The sequence below is a fragment of the Pseudorca crassidens genome, chromosome 11 (genome assembly GCF_039906515.1).
Source record: "Pseudorca crassidens isolate mPseCra1 chromosome 11, mPseCra1.hap1, whole genome shotgun sequence".
Classification (NCBI taxonomy): domain Eukaryota; kingdom Metazoa; phylum Chordata; class Mammalia; order Artiodactyla; family Delphinidae; genus Pseudorca; species Pseudorca crassidens.
The window spans coordinates 66,954,026-66,967,173 of NC_090306.1; the positions used below are offsets into that span (position 1 = coordinate 66,954,026).

The 13,148-nt window shown below is 34.4% G+C and overlaps 1 protein-coding gene across 3 annotated transcripts in view; it reads left to right on the forward strand.

The window, feature by feature from the left end:
• Positions 1-13,148, forward strand: part of SYT1 (synaptotagmin 1) — a 541,914-nt gene that overhangs the window by 74,062 nt on the left and 454,704 nt on the right. The gene's annotated exons all lie outside the window — the stretch shown is intronic.

Genomic DNA, 13,148 nt, shown 5'->3' on the forward strand with positions numbered 1-13,148 from the left:
TGTTTTCTAAAGTAAATGCTCTAAGAAAAGAGAGATCAAGGGCTTAGAGTCAGGAAGATAACTAAAGTTTAGTCAAGCAGAGAGGGACCAACTTGAGCAATATATTATGTCGTGATTATGTTATAATTTGGACTTCTTCTCCAAGGTTCTTTGACTGTGGACCTCTGGGTGTGACTCATTTGGACTTCTGGAAAGGGGAAGTAACAATAGGGATGATGCTTTGGTACTCTTCTTTACTCTGTTACCAACTATTTATGTCTTGAGAAGCTGCCTTTGGGGCCTTTAAATTTTGTAAGTTGAGAAGAAATTAGATATTTATTCTAGTAACAAACAATAATGAAATAAATTATTGGAATTGCATAGATTATCATAGAAATACGATTAGTAGTAGTATTTTTAGTACTTGTGTTGAACTTAGCCATCATGATGCATAGAAAAGAGATGTTGTTATACTATAAAGATAAGTAAATTTAGGTAAGTTATGCTGAACAATTACTTAAGCAGAATAGCCTTATTCTTATACTAGCAGCTTCTTACCTTCAAACTGGAATTAAAAGAGAAAGTTTATATGTCATCCTGTTAAGGAGACAGTGATAATTATGAATTCTCGTCCTCCTTCAGAATCTTAAACAAAAAGCCTTACTTTCTGGAAAATTCTATAGTCCTATAATGCTGAAACATTATTTAGAATAAAACAACTCATAAAAATGTTGATAAAAAAGAACTACCTAGCTAATTCTTAATTCTCTGAAAACTAAAGCTCTCTAATACCTATTTTTTGAATGCTGTTGTGGGTAATTAGATATGATTTTCCAGTTATTGGAGAAAGAGCAGATGTGACTGGGATTGCTGAGATCATAATTTTATGGTGTAATGTGATGCTGACCGTGTGAGGGGATGTGAAGATGAGGCAGTTAACAGTAGATGTAAGGGTTTGGAACTGGGAGTCTTTGAACTATATTTGAAAGAATCAGAGCAAGGGCTTAAAGTCATTTTACTTTTCTTCTTTCTTTGTTTCCTTCTGCCATTCTTATAGCAGCTGAATTCTTGGGGCCTCTCTCCTCACTCTTCCTTTCCAACGTTTTCCTTCTATTTCTTTCTCCTTTAGCAGTGCTCTTTAAGTAAATAGGACACTGAAAGAATATATAACGTCAAACAACCATCAGACAGCAGGTCCTAATCATGCCAGTATTCAGTAAGCCATGTCTGAAGACTCTACCTTTCCTCTGGGTTTGATAGGATAAAGCTAGTCGTGGAAAAGGAATTGAGAAGTGTGGCTCTACTGATAAGGAAACATCACCATAAACTGTGAATTAGCAGCAGGTCACTGGATTTACATCTGGAGTGTTTCACTGCTATTAATAATGCCTTTTTTACTCTTTGACTTCTGTGGACATATCACCTAGGATAATGACCCTCCATCTATTTGCACAGGTGCAAGGAAATAAAAAAAAGGTCCTAAAATGTACATACAGACTCACACACACATAAGCATGCTGGGCATACTAAATTATAGAAAAGAATAATTCATCAATAAAGTAAATGTTGTGAAGTCCTGTGATTCATCATTCATGATTCATTCATAACACAAATTAAAAAATAATTTTGAAAGAAGCTGACAGATTGGACCAGAGACATAAATCTAAGCTATCCAGGCAGTATAACTCTGCACAGTAACATTACGGGAACAGCTGCTATCTTTGTGTAGCTCACACCTAGGTTGTTTTTGTAGACCCTACTGATGACAAAACCAATTAGCAGATTAGAAATTGCCAAAAATCAGGGATGCCTTGCTGAAGAATCTCTAAAACTGAATAGTATTTTGGCTAATGCTATTCTTTGTTCATCTCAGGATTTATAGAATAAGAATGTTTTGTGTGTAAACATCTGTTGCTTCAGGGGAGCGTCCATCATGCAGTTGCCAAATGAGGTAGACATATGTGCATATGGAAAGCCTTAAGATCTGTGGTACTGCTGAATTTCTCAACATAGATTAAAACTTCTAATCAGGTTTTTTTTTTTAAGTAAACCTACTTTATAAAATGAACTGTTGAATAGTTTGATGTAAAAGAAAGCATTTCAAAGGATATTTCATTTAAATGTAAATGTAGACTATGCATTATTAAAGAGAACGTGGCTTTTCATATTCTTGTTTTTCTAGACACCTGGGATCAAAGTCACCTTTTGAACTTACACAGTAAGCTTCTAAACTTAAATCTTACTGTTAAGGATTTAAGTTCCTTATTTTCACTGTTAAAAGACAAATGCTACCTAAAGCTTTATCTGCAGCATTAATTTTCCTGTAAAGACAGGGGAACTGAATTAGCAGGGGAAAGGGTAGGACTCTGGAACACTTCGGTCATAGCTTTGGAATCAGAGCTCTCAGCAGTTTCATGCTTTGTGGATAATTAAAATCGATACAAAATAATTACACAGCTGGAAGGATCTCCAGATAGTTAATCCAGTCCCTTTCCTCCAGGAGAAACTAACTCTAGTCTAAACCAACGTCCACACAGGCATTCAGGTTACATGAAAGAAATAGGAACCCTAGATTTACTTTCTGCACTTACTATGAACATTGCAAATGTGGCCTGGTAATAAGTGTTCAGAAGGAGATTATTATTATTATTATAAAGACGATGTAAGCATCATACAATAGCCTTCTGCAATCGCAAGATAATCAATGGAAGGCAGTGATGGCTAAAATGACTGTCATTTTTAGCGTTTCTCATGTCATATCTTAAAAGTCCAGATCAAGTGCTATTCCTCCCTAAAATCTTACTAATCTCCATATCCATTGGTTATTTAACTTTTGGTACCTATATTTAGTAAGGCTTTAGGATATATACATAAATCTATAATATGAATATAGATAGCTGTATAAAGTAGCTTTTGACATCTCTGCACCTTAATGAGAAGTCCTTGAATGCTAGTTGCCAGAGCCTAGCACAATGCTCTGTACTTAGTCATTACTCAGCAAATGCTGGTTTTTAATATTTTTCTTCTAAATCCGGTTGAAGCTAGTTTTTCTTTATTGTTCTGTCCTCAGGGCAGGTGAGGACAATCATGAGAAGTGTTGAGTCTCCTGGCTGATTTCAGTTCTCTATTCCAACATTCTCTTTATTTCTTTTTTAAGGCGTCTTTGTTTTTTTTATTTTATAGAGATCAAATATTGTAAGAACAAAATAAAACAAATATTTCCAAGTTCCATTAATGTTCCACATTTTTCAAGTAAAATTTAACGTGACGAAGTTAGTCTACAACAAAAGATTTTTAGATGATCTCTTGGAGTTCAATTTTATTTTTTAGGTACACTTTTCCTAAAGAAAAAGGCCATGGTTCTTGAAGCTTTTGGTAAATCAGTAGAATTCAAAAATTGTAAAGTAACGTGTCAAGTTAGATTAGTGGATTAGTCCAAGGTATCTACAAAGTTTTAGGGAAACAATGTATTACACTCACTACATGCTTTGAAAAAAATAAATAAAAGGGAACTTTTCATCAGTATTCAATATTGGGCCACCTTATGGAACTGCACCCTATTCACACTTTTTATGTTTCCCTTAATCCTGCTGTCTTTGACTAGTGGTCAAAATACAAGATTTCTATTACAGAAAATATTTCCCATCAATTGTTATTTCTACAACCAGCTGCCTTCACAATCTCTTTTCTTTATTCTGTGACCTACATGCCACATTTCTTTACAGTATATTCTTTCTTCTTCCTTTAGCTAATAAACTTCCAGTTTCTTCACTTGACAAGAAACAAAGGCAACTCAAGTGGAGGCTGTACATTCCACTACAGCCAGAAGGGGATGGGGGAGTGGGGAGGTGAGGGCTGAAAATGGGAATAACATTCTAAATTTCCATGCATTCAAATACCATCACTTTCTTTGTCTGCAAGACCCTTACTCTGCATACACATCCCAGACACACTGTCTTCTAATCATTGAGGACACTGGAATCTGGCTCCCTATCTTCCTTTTGACCCCCAAACCCAAGCATCCTTGTGTATAGCTTCAGTGTCATTATGGTGAACCCATCAATTTATCCCAAGAAGTTTTACCGACACTTCACTCAACAAACATCATCAAAGCTCAAGTCCAAAGAAAAGAATGAATCTCTCTCTTTCTCTCTCTCCCCCATTCCCTCCATTCAACTTCCATGCTCTTCAACCCTATAATTATCTATTTAATTTTCCTAAAGCACCGCATTAATCCATGCAGTCACTGATTCCTATTGCCACATGTTCAGTCTTCCTACTTCTGGTGTTCAAAGACCATCAAAATTGGCCCTCAACCTTTGTCTCTAGACAATTTTTGTTACTTGGGCAAGATTATAACTGATCCAGCAATTCTCCAAATATGCCTAATTTTCTAGAATTCTAAGCTATTCTCATGGCCTCTGTCAATTGTGTCCTACCCTCCCCCACAAAAAAAACTACTTTCCTTTAAGATCCAAATGGCCAGTAGTCTGTGACCACTCCATGTGAAAGTGTCTGTGTTCTTCTCAGAAGTTCTGTGGATTGGGTTCCACTGTTTGAAAGCATTTATTTCTTTGTTTTGTGGTTAACTGTAAATTTATCTGTCTCCTTAATTGCCTAAAAGGTAGAACCAGCTTACTGTGTTAGTAAAATAGGGTATTAGTTCCGTGTCTACCTCTAATGAGCTCTTTCTGACTTACCACTTCACCCTACTGAACTACAATTGTATATGTATGTAACAGGAGAATGAGGACATCGATTAAAATGATGTGTTATATTTTGTATGTGTTCTATGAAATTATCAGAGAAGTGGCCAGGGCATTCTATGTTTATTATTTCCATATCACTCTCTTTATAGTAGGCTAAAACTAGTAGATATTCAATAAATATTCATTAATATTCATTGAATAAGGAGATATTTACTAATTTCTTTTTAACAGAGCACAATAAGTTTTAAGGAGTCAATAATCCACTTAAGCATACAGTTCTCAGTCATCTACCCCTTCTTTTCATCACATCCGTGATTAGATTTCTCCACTAGCTCTGTCTTCTGGACCACATCTTTAGCCTATGGCAAATACTAAAACTAGTATAAAAAACATGGCATATCAGGTTTGAAAAAACAGACTTCTAAGTTTTAGTGGCAAGTTGTGCAATGCCACAGTTTCTTTGAAAAGCCTTTGCAAAACACCTCAATTACACCTCATCATTATGGTTCTTGTGACTTCCTGGATATTTCTCTAATAAACTCTGTAAAACTCACCTTGTTAATCACCATTGACAAAGCTCCATCACATGGTTCATCTTGTTTGAACCGCATAAGAAATCAGAAGTTGTACCTTCTTCCTGTCTCATTGGTTGCCTCAAGTTGTAAGTTTTGCATAATTATATAGATTTTTCTTCAAATGATGGTATCTTATAAACATGGCGAGTTATGTCTTCTAGAAGCCCGTATCTTTGGGGGGTTTTACATTGATAAGAAACATTGAAAACTTAGTTCATTTTTACAAAGATTTCAGAATTTTCAATATCTCTGAGAAGGGTCATATGCCAACAGATGCTTAATTTTCAGTGTAGCCCACATTATCCAATGCCCAGAGGGTGTTTTTTCTTTTTTAAATATTTAAATAACAGTAATATTGGCAAACACCGTCTTCTCCCCCCAGATGTGGAATACAGGAATGACTTGTTGGCTACTAAAGAGATTAAATTTCATTTGTCTTTGCCCTAGAGATAAACACCAAGTAAAAGATGGAAATATTTTTGATAAGTAAGTTATCACAGACAGCATAGTTTCTACTTAAGAAGTAAAAAAAACTAACTCGGCCTCGGGGCTCTAATTCTATTTGTGTGCCATCTAATATTTGTAAGTGGGCTTCACTTTAAGCTTGTCTATCCTGGCAGTTCAGAATGCAAATATAATAACAAAATTCCCTGAAAACAAATTTCAGCTGATCAAAACCCCTTAAAGAATTGTTTAAAAGATAAGTTATTTTCTTTACTACAGTAAGTAAAGTATTATGGTGATCAACGTGTGAGAGAAATGAAGTTAATTTATATTAAATACAGAAAGGAATAAAAATAACTCATAATATATTCAAAACAAGACTGTACCGTATTTATAACTAGCTTACCTTATCTCAGTAGTTGAATTTTCCTTTGAATATAATTTTGGAGGAATTGCGCTTTTCTTGGCTAAGGTTCTATTTTAAAACACACACATGTATGTTGTTGACAATGTAGCCCTCCATCCTAATAACCGAGATTAATATCCAGTGACATAAAAACACTACCAAATGTAAAATAGCTAGTGGGAAGCAGCTGCATGGCACAGGGAGATCAGCTCGGTGCTTTGCAACCACCTAGTGGGGTGGGATAAGGAGGGTGGGAGGGAGATGCAAGAGGGAGGGGATATGGGGATATACGTATGCATATAGCTGATTCATTTGGTTATACAGCAGAAACTAACACAACACTGTAAAGCAATTACACTCCAAAAAAGATGTTAAAAAAGTACTTGAGATTAAAATAGAATAATTGTGAAGTAAATGTGTTTTTTTCCCCTTAGACTTGGGACATGATTCAGCATTTAAAACTTATAATTCCCCAAAAGATGTTACAGAGACAATTCAGCTGTTGGATTTGTTTCAGAATAAATAAGGGACTTAATATAATATGCATATAATATCCATATGTGTACATACATATAGAGTCTTACATATCTAACCTGTGTATCATGTGTTGATATATTTTTTCTTCTTTAATGTGCACAATTTCAGTTCATTCAGTGATATACTTAGGCAAATGTTACCAAGCCTCTCTCCTCTGTTCAGGAAATGAGATCAGCAGTGCTTATGGGAAACGCACATGGAATCATCAGTCTTTGGTGCTCATCTAGTCACATTAGCATTGTACTTCACTAATAATGTGGGATTTGGCACAAATCTAATGATATTAATGGGGAATGACTTCTGTTTGTATAGAGAGAGTAAATGGTGGATAATTGTGCTCTTTCTGCCCTTATTCAATCCTTTGTTCACTCTCCCACAGCCAACATGCCTCCCATATCCCACCTGAAACTGGAGGCAGCCTTTCTTGGCTTTTCTACTTTTTCTAATATTTCTTAGCCTTGTGGGAGAAGATAGGAGGAGGAGGAGGAATAGAAGTCTAGTTCAAAATATGCAGTTTCCTCTTTAATGTCACCACTGGACTTGTTCAAAGAGAAACTCAGATCCTTTTTTTTTTTCTCTTTTTAAAGTAGTATCCAGACAAAAGTTTTAGGCTGTAACTCAGGTATGTAATGTTACAGCAGCTTTATATTTATATATTAGAGAAATCTGTATATTTATATGTTAGAGAATTCTAACATAAAAACCTTTTTATTTATATTTCAGTAAAATGTCCTTTTAAAAATATTTAAAATCTGAAAAAAATATTTCCCAAAAGATAATCTCTCTTACAAGGAGGGAACATATTTATTCGTTCCACAGGAATTTGCTGGGTGTCTTGTATGTGCCAGGCATCTCCTCACTGGAGATACAATAGGAAAAGGAGGACAAAGTTCCTTTATCCAGTAATACTTAAAGGGTTAAAGCTTGTATTTATAAGAACTGGAGCTACCCTTAAAACCACTAGACTCAGTAATTCTATAGTGCCCATAACATCTTACACTAAACATGTAGTAAGTACTTTAATGATACATTTCCTCACCAAACTGGAAAGCCATTACATGTTTAGCTAAAATATCTCCACTTTGGAGTGAACAAACAAAAGCACTGGGTTTGATCAAAATGTAGAAGAGAAATACCTATTTGTTATGAATCTGCCTCTTAGTATAAAGGGTATAAGAATTATTTACATCTACTGGAAAAAAAAAAACTTTGCAAGTTTTGTTTCCAAAATGTTTCGTGACATTTATTTATTAACTACGAATTGTTTGTATATTGTGACGGACTACCACTTAAGGTGTTTTAGTTGTTGTTTTTACTATTCCTGAAAGATTTGCAACTAGTTTACCCCATCAGCTTGGTTTCTTTCTCCTCTCTCCTGGAGCCCTAGTTTCCTGGCAAACGGCAGGAATGTTATAGATTTAGGAATTAACCTTCAAGAAGGCGCTTTAGATGGCGATGTCTCCATGTACTGCTCAGTTCTTTAGTCTCTCTTTTGGGCACAACTTGGCAAAGTGAAAATATGCCAAAAGATGGAGAGGAAAGTATTTTGCATTGGAAATTTTTTCTTTTCTTGAAAGAAACATCACTCACATTTAGGCTAGATTATACACCACGACCTGGAATTGGAAACCTAGCAGCTGATGAATTGGAACTTCTCTGTGAAACAAGCCAATTTAAGTTAGAGTCATGGACTGTTCACACAGGCTATCAAATTCAAACGGATGAAACAGTGCCTGGCAAAAGTTTGACTGAATCTAGAAAAGAAAAACAGATTCACTTAACAGAAAACGGCTGGTAAGAGATTACAATTTTTAAATATGTACTAAAATTACTGTTGTTCAGGCTGATAATTTCTCAGTGCTAATAGGCCACAGAAAGGCTTGATACAGCTGGTGTAGCTTTGGAGACAGGGATTTTGTTTGGTTTTTGTTTCTGTGTTTTATTCACATTATTGTTGTTCTTTATAAAACTGCTTGGGTCGTTTTTATTAACGTAGGAGAGCCTGGACTTGTTGCAAGAGATATTGTCTAAAGAGTGATAGCACTAAAGACCTTTAGTCCCTATATGGATAAGAGAAAAATAACTAAATTAGGGTAGGTCTTTTTATATAAACCAATCTTAACAAAACAATCTTAGTAAATACTTTAATCTAATAAAATATCCTCATAGTCAAGTAGTGTTTTAAAATACCAGCTATACATTTTCAAGTTCATTTTTTTTCAGAGCTTTTAAAGAACCATAGAAATACTGTATGTAAAAAATGAATAAATCCAACAGCAGTGATAGAAAAGGATACAAATATAATACATGAAAGGTCCTGCAACTTACTTTAACCACCTAACTAAGAAAAGTAAGAACACTATTTCTCAGATAATATTTTTAAGTCAATATTACTACAACTCACTATATTAAAGGCTCTCAAAATGAGGGAATTAGTCATGGAATAACATTTTCTACGATTAATGACATATTTAATTTTCTTATTTAGTCATATTGCTTTCTTTACTCATAATCAAAATATAATTTAGAGGATGTATTATTTCATCTAGAAATTAACAGCTGGCTTGTAAGAAAGACTTATGTCAGATTAATTACTGCCTTTTTAAATTTTATAATATACTGTGACAGAAAATTAATGATGCCTGCAGTATTTAGCGTAGTTCATAACCCACATTTCAATGAAAATATACTGTTATTAATGATAAACATTGCACAGATATAATATACATGAATTGCTGTCCATTTTATGTCTGTTCTGTATAATTCTATGAAATGAAGCTATATTCATTCTGTTTATTAATTTAGGCTTCATGGATTAAAATTTGCATTCATTATATTCATGTGTATATAGGATTATATGAATTTAATCAACTCAAGGCATGACAAGTAGCGTTTGACTGACAGTTTCTTCACGATTCTAATCTGGTCAAGAATTTATTTCCCGTTCATTTTATCATAGACATATGAGCATTTTAAATTAGACTGAACACGTTAGCATTTTAGGTAGTATCCATTCCCTTCATGCTCCCTGTGCCAAAAGCAAGGTAGTGTCCACAGACAGACATAGACTTGTATAGTGTCCACAGAGAGATGCTTCCATAGCATGCATGCACTGACATTTAAAGCATGATATCTCCAGTTTGGTGTCTCAGATTTAAGTTTCTTGCACAGTTTTAGTTAAAATCTCTTTTTCCTGTAATGGATAGCAGGGCCCCTTACATTATAGTGTAGCAGGTGTAAAATTCCAGTTTCTCAAATAGGGTCACCTCTTTCGTTTTTAGTCCTACTGAATTCAGTCATTTTCTTTTTACCAGTGGCTAGTGATTGGCTATGACGTCTCCAAACCAAGGACTATAGTAATAAGAAAGACATGGTATATCCCTGAACAAATATGGGAACAGTTATTTTTGGAACCATAGGCATAAAAATACTAAAAAGAATGCTTAATAGTTTTCCTGTAGAGGATCCTTTTGGAAATACAGAATTGCTATGGAATACTTAGAGGAATATTTATAAATAGATTGAATGAATAGTCAAGATTTCTACATTAATAATGAATGGGAAGTAAAGTTATTTCCATAAAATAACACCAAGTAATATTTGCGGAGCTATGATAATGAGTAAAATGTATCCACTGGTTTCAAGATTGTTCCAAGTGAGTTTAGAAGGTGTGAGTTGTCACAAAATAATACAGCGAAGTTTTCAAAACCTTAAGTAATACCCAGTCTGAGAGACTTCAATCACAACACCATTTCATTTATAATTCACTTTTAAGTGTCTGTGTTCCAGAGATTGACTGACAATGGCAGGTGTTTCTGAGTGATTGCTGAAGAAAATATCTAAAATGAGATACAGCAGAAATAAGTCTCTCTAAAAGAAGAGAATTAAAAGCAACCAGGTAGGGAAATGCATTTTTGAGAAAATACAAGAGACTTTCAGATCTCTCTTTGAGGCATATGCCTCACATTGAAAAGGAAGCATTTGAGGAAAACAGAGATGCCAGAGAGAATAGATAGGGAGTTTCCCTCCCATTAGCCTGCACAGGGTACAGAGGTAGAACTGGGCAACCTAAATCACATTGAATAATCTGAACTATAAAAACCTTTGGGATATGAATTTGCCTCTACTTTCATAGGAACAGAGTAGATGTACATGAAGATTATAATCAATATTTGTGCATAGTGGCAGAATAAAATTATGTTTTCAAAAGTTAGAAATGTTTTAGCATTTTTCTGGGAAGTCATAATTCTCAAATTTTTCAAAAACACAAAGAAAAAAGTAAAGCCTTTCTGGAATTGTAGCTCCTAAAAGTAACTAAAATTGTCAGTTTGGTGTGAATCCTTTCAAACTTTTGACAATAGGCAAATATATACGTTTACATTAATGGGTTTTTCTGTAATATCCTTCTGTAGATTAATTTTTTACTCAATCATATAAGGTATAAATTAATGTGTGAATACATAGGAAACTACTTTATAGTTTTGACACTACCATGTTTCATTAAATGGATGTACCATAATTCACTGAAGCTATCCCTTTCTGAAGTATATTCATAATATGATAATATAAGCAATCATAAATTCTAGTGTAATTTAGGTTTTAACACAGTTTCTGATCAACCCCAGTGATGAGAAGGGACTTCCTTCAGTGGAGAACATTCAAAGTGCCAGCCAGTTTCTCATAGTATTTTATGAAATCACAACCACCTTTGGACGTAGAAATCATAAGCTTCATTTCACAGCACAAAACAATGTGTTTCTGAGAGGTTAAAAAGTTTATTGCAAGACACAGCTGGTTTGGTAAAGAATCTGAAAAAGAATGAATATATGTATATGCATAACTGAATCACTTTGCTGTACACCTGAAACTAACACAACATTGTAAATCAACTATACTCCAATAAAATTTAAAAAATATATATAACTTACCCAGTCGTTCAACCAGAAAACTGGTGGGTATGCAGTTATCGCCCAGCTCCTGGGGTACAGGCATGCCAAATACAGAAGAACCCTGTCAAGAAAAGATATCCAAAAAGTATGGGTAGTGTGTCCCTCCCATGTCATACAGGAATGAAGGCCTGCCCAGAGATGAACTTTTTGGTTTCAGGATCCATTTACATCTTAAAAATTATTGAGAATTCTAAGGATATTTTGTTTGTGTGGGTTGTAATCTAATACATCAATATTTATGTATTAGAAACTAAACTGAGAAATTTATTTACTGATTCATTTTTAAATGACAATAATAATAAACCCACAGCCAACATTTTTAATTAAAATATGTTTTGTAAAACAAACAAGACACAGAGCTAGTAAATGACAAAGCTAATATTCAAAACCAGTTATGTCTGACTGATTCCCTGTCCTTGACATGCCAACAAACTGTGAGAAAACTGTGAGAAAAATATGTTATTTCATCATGACCTTTTAGTGAGAGAGTTTCATTCTCAAGTTGTTTTCCTTAACTACAGAGCCCTGGATTTAAGAGAATTATTGAACAAAATTGTGCCATTCTTTTTTTTCCTCTAACATCTGTACCAGGAAACCTTGTTGCTTAGACCAAAATGGAGGAGCCATTGCACTGTCACCAAAGTACCAACCTACAAATAGTGTCATGAGGATTGATGGGTTTCTTTCTGTATCTTTATATTTTAAATATAAAGCAACGCCACTCATGGACATCAAAGGATAAAGTTTTTTCATCTAATACAATTTTATACTAATTTGGAGGTGGCTGTTTTTCATGGGATATGAGATAATCCTCTATGTAAATAGGTAATGTATTTCATCCAGAATAATAGTGAAGTCCAGACGCTCGATATATGGATTACCTCTTTGCCCTAATTCAGTATAATCCTGCTGGTGTCATAAAGCCTCAAATATACTTTTTTTTTTAATACAAAACAAAGATTTTTCTTTTGGATAAAAAGTTGTCTCCTAATTATCTACAGGTCATTCTGTTATGGAAACAGGAACTTCATTCGTTGGTTTATTAAGCAATTGTTACTGGATTTGTGCTGAATTCTAGTGATATCAAAATAAATTAGAAAGAGAGTTCATGTCTCCATTCCTCCAGCAACTACCAGTGTGATAAGTAGGGAAGGGACATGAGCAAGGAATTGATACAAAGTATGATATAAAGTAAAATGAGAGCCCAGTGCTAATTTTGGGTCCTAATACAGAAGACACATGAGAAATAGGGTTAAATAAGATTTCAGGACAACAATATTGTGGGATTTAATATTATAAAATTTTTAAAGTAATTAGGATAATCCCAGGGAAGGGGGGAACGACTAGTTTAAAATATGTGATGTCGGTTTGTAACTACATAAACAAAACGTCTGGTTAACGTTAAAATAAGACTCTCTTAGTCTGTGTTACGAGTCAGTGCAGTGAACAAGTTAGTCAATCCTCTTTTTGGCATCGTGTTCAAAACCAAATGAATGACCAGATCTTTTGTTCACCTGAGTGGACCTTTTGCCATCATCTGGTCACAGCC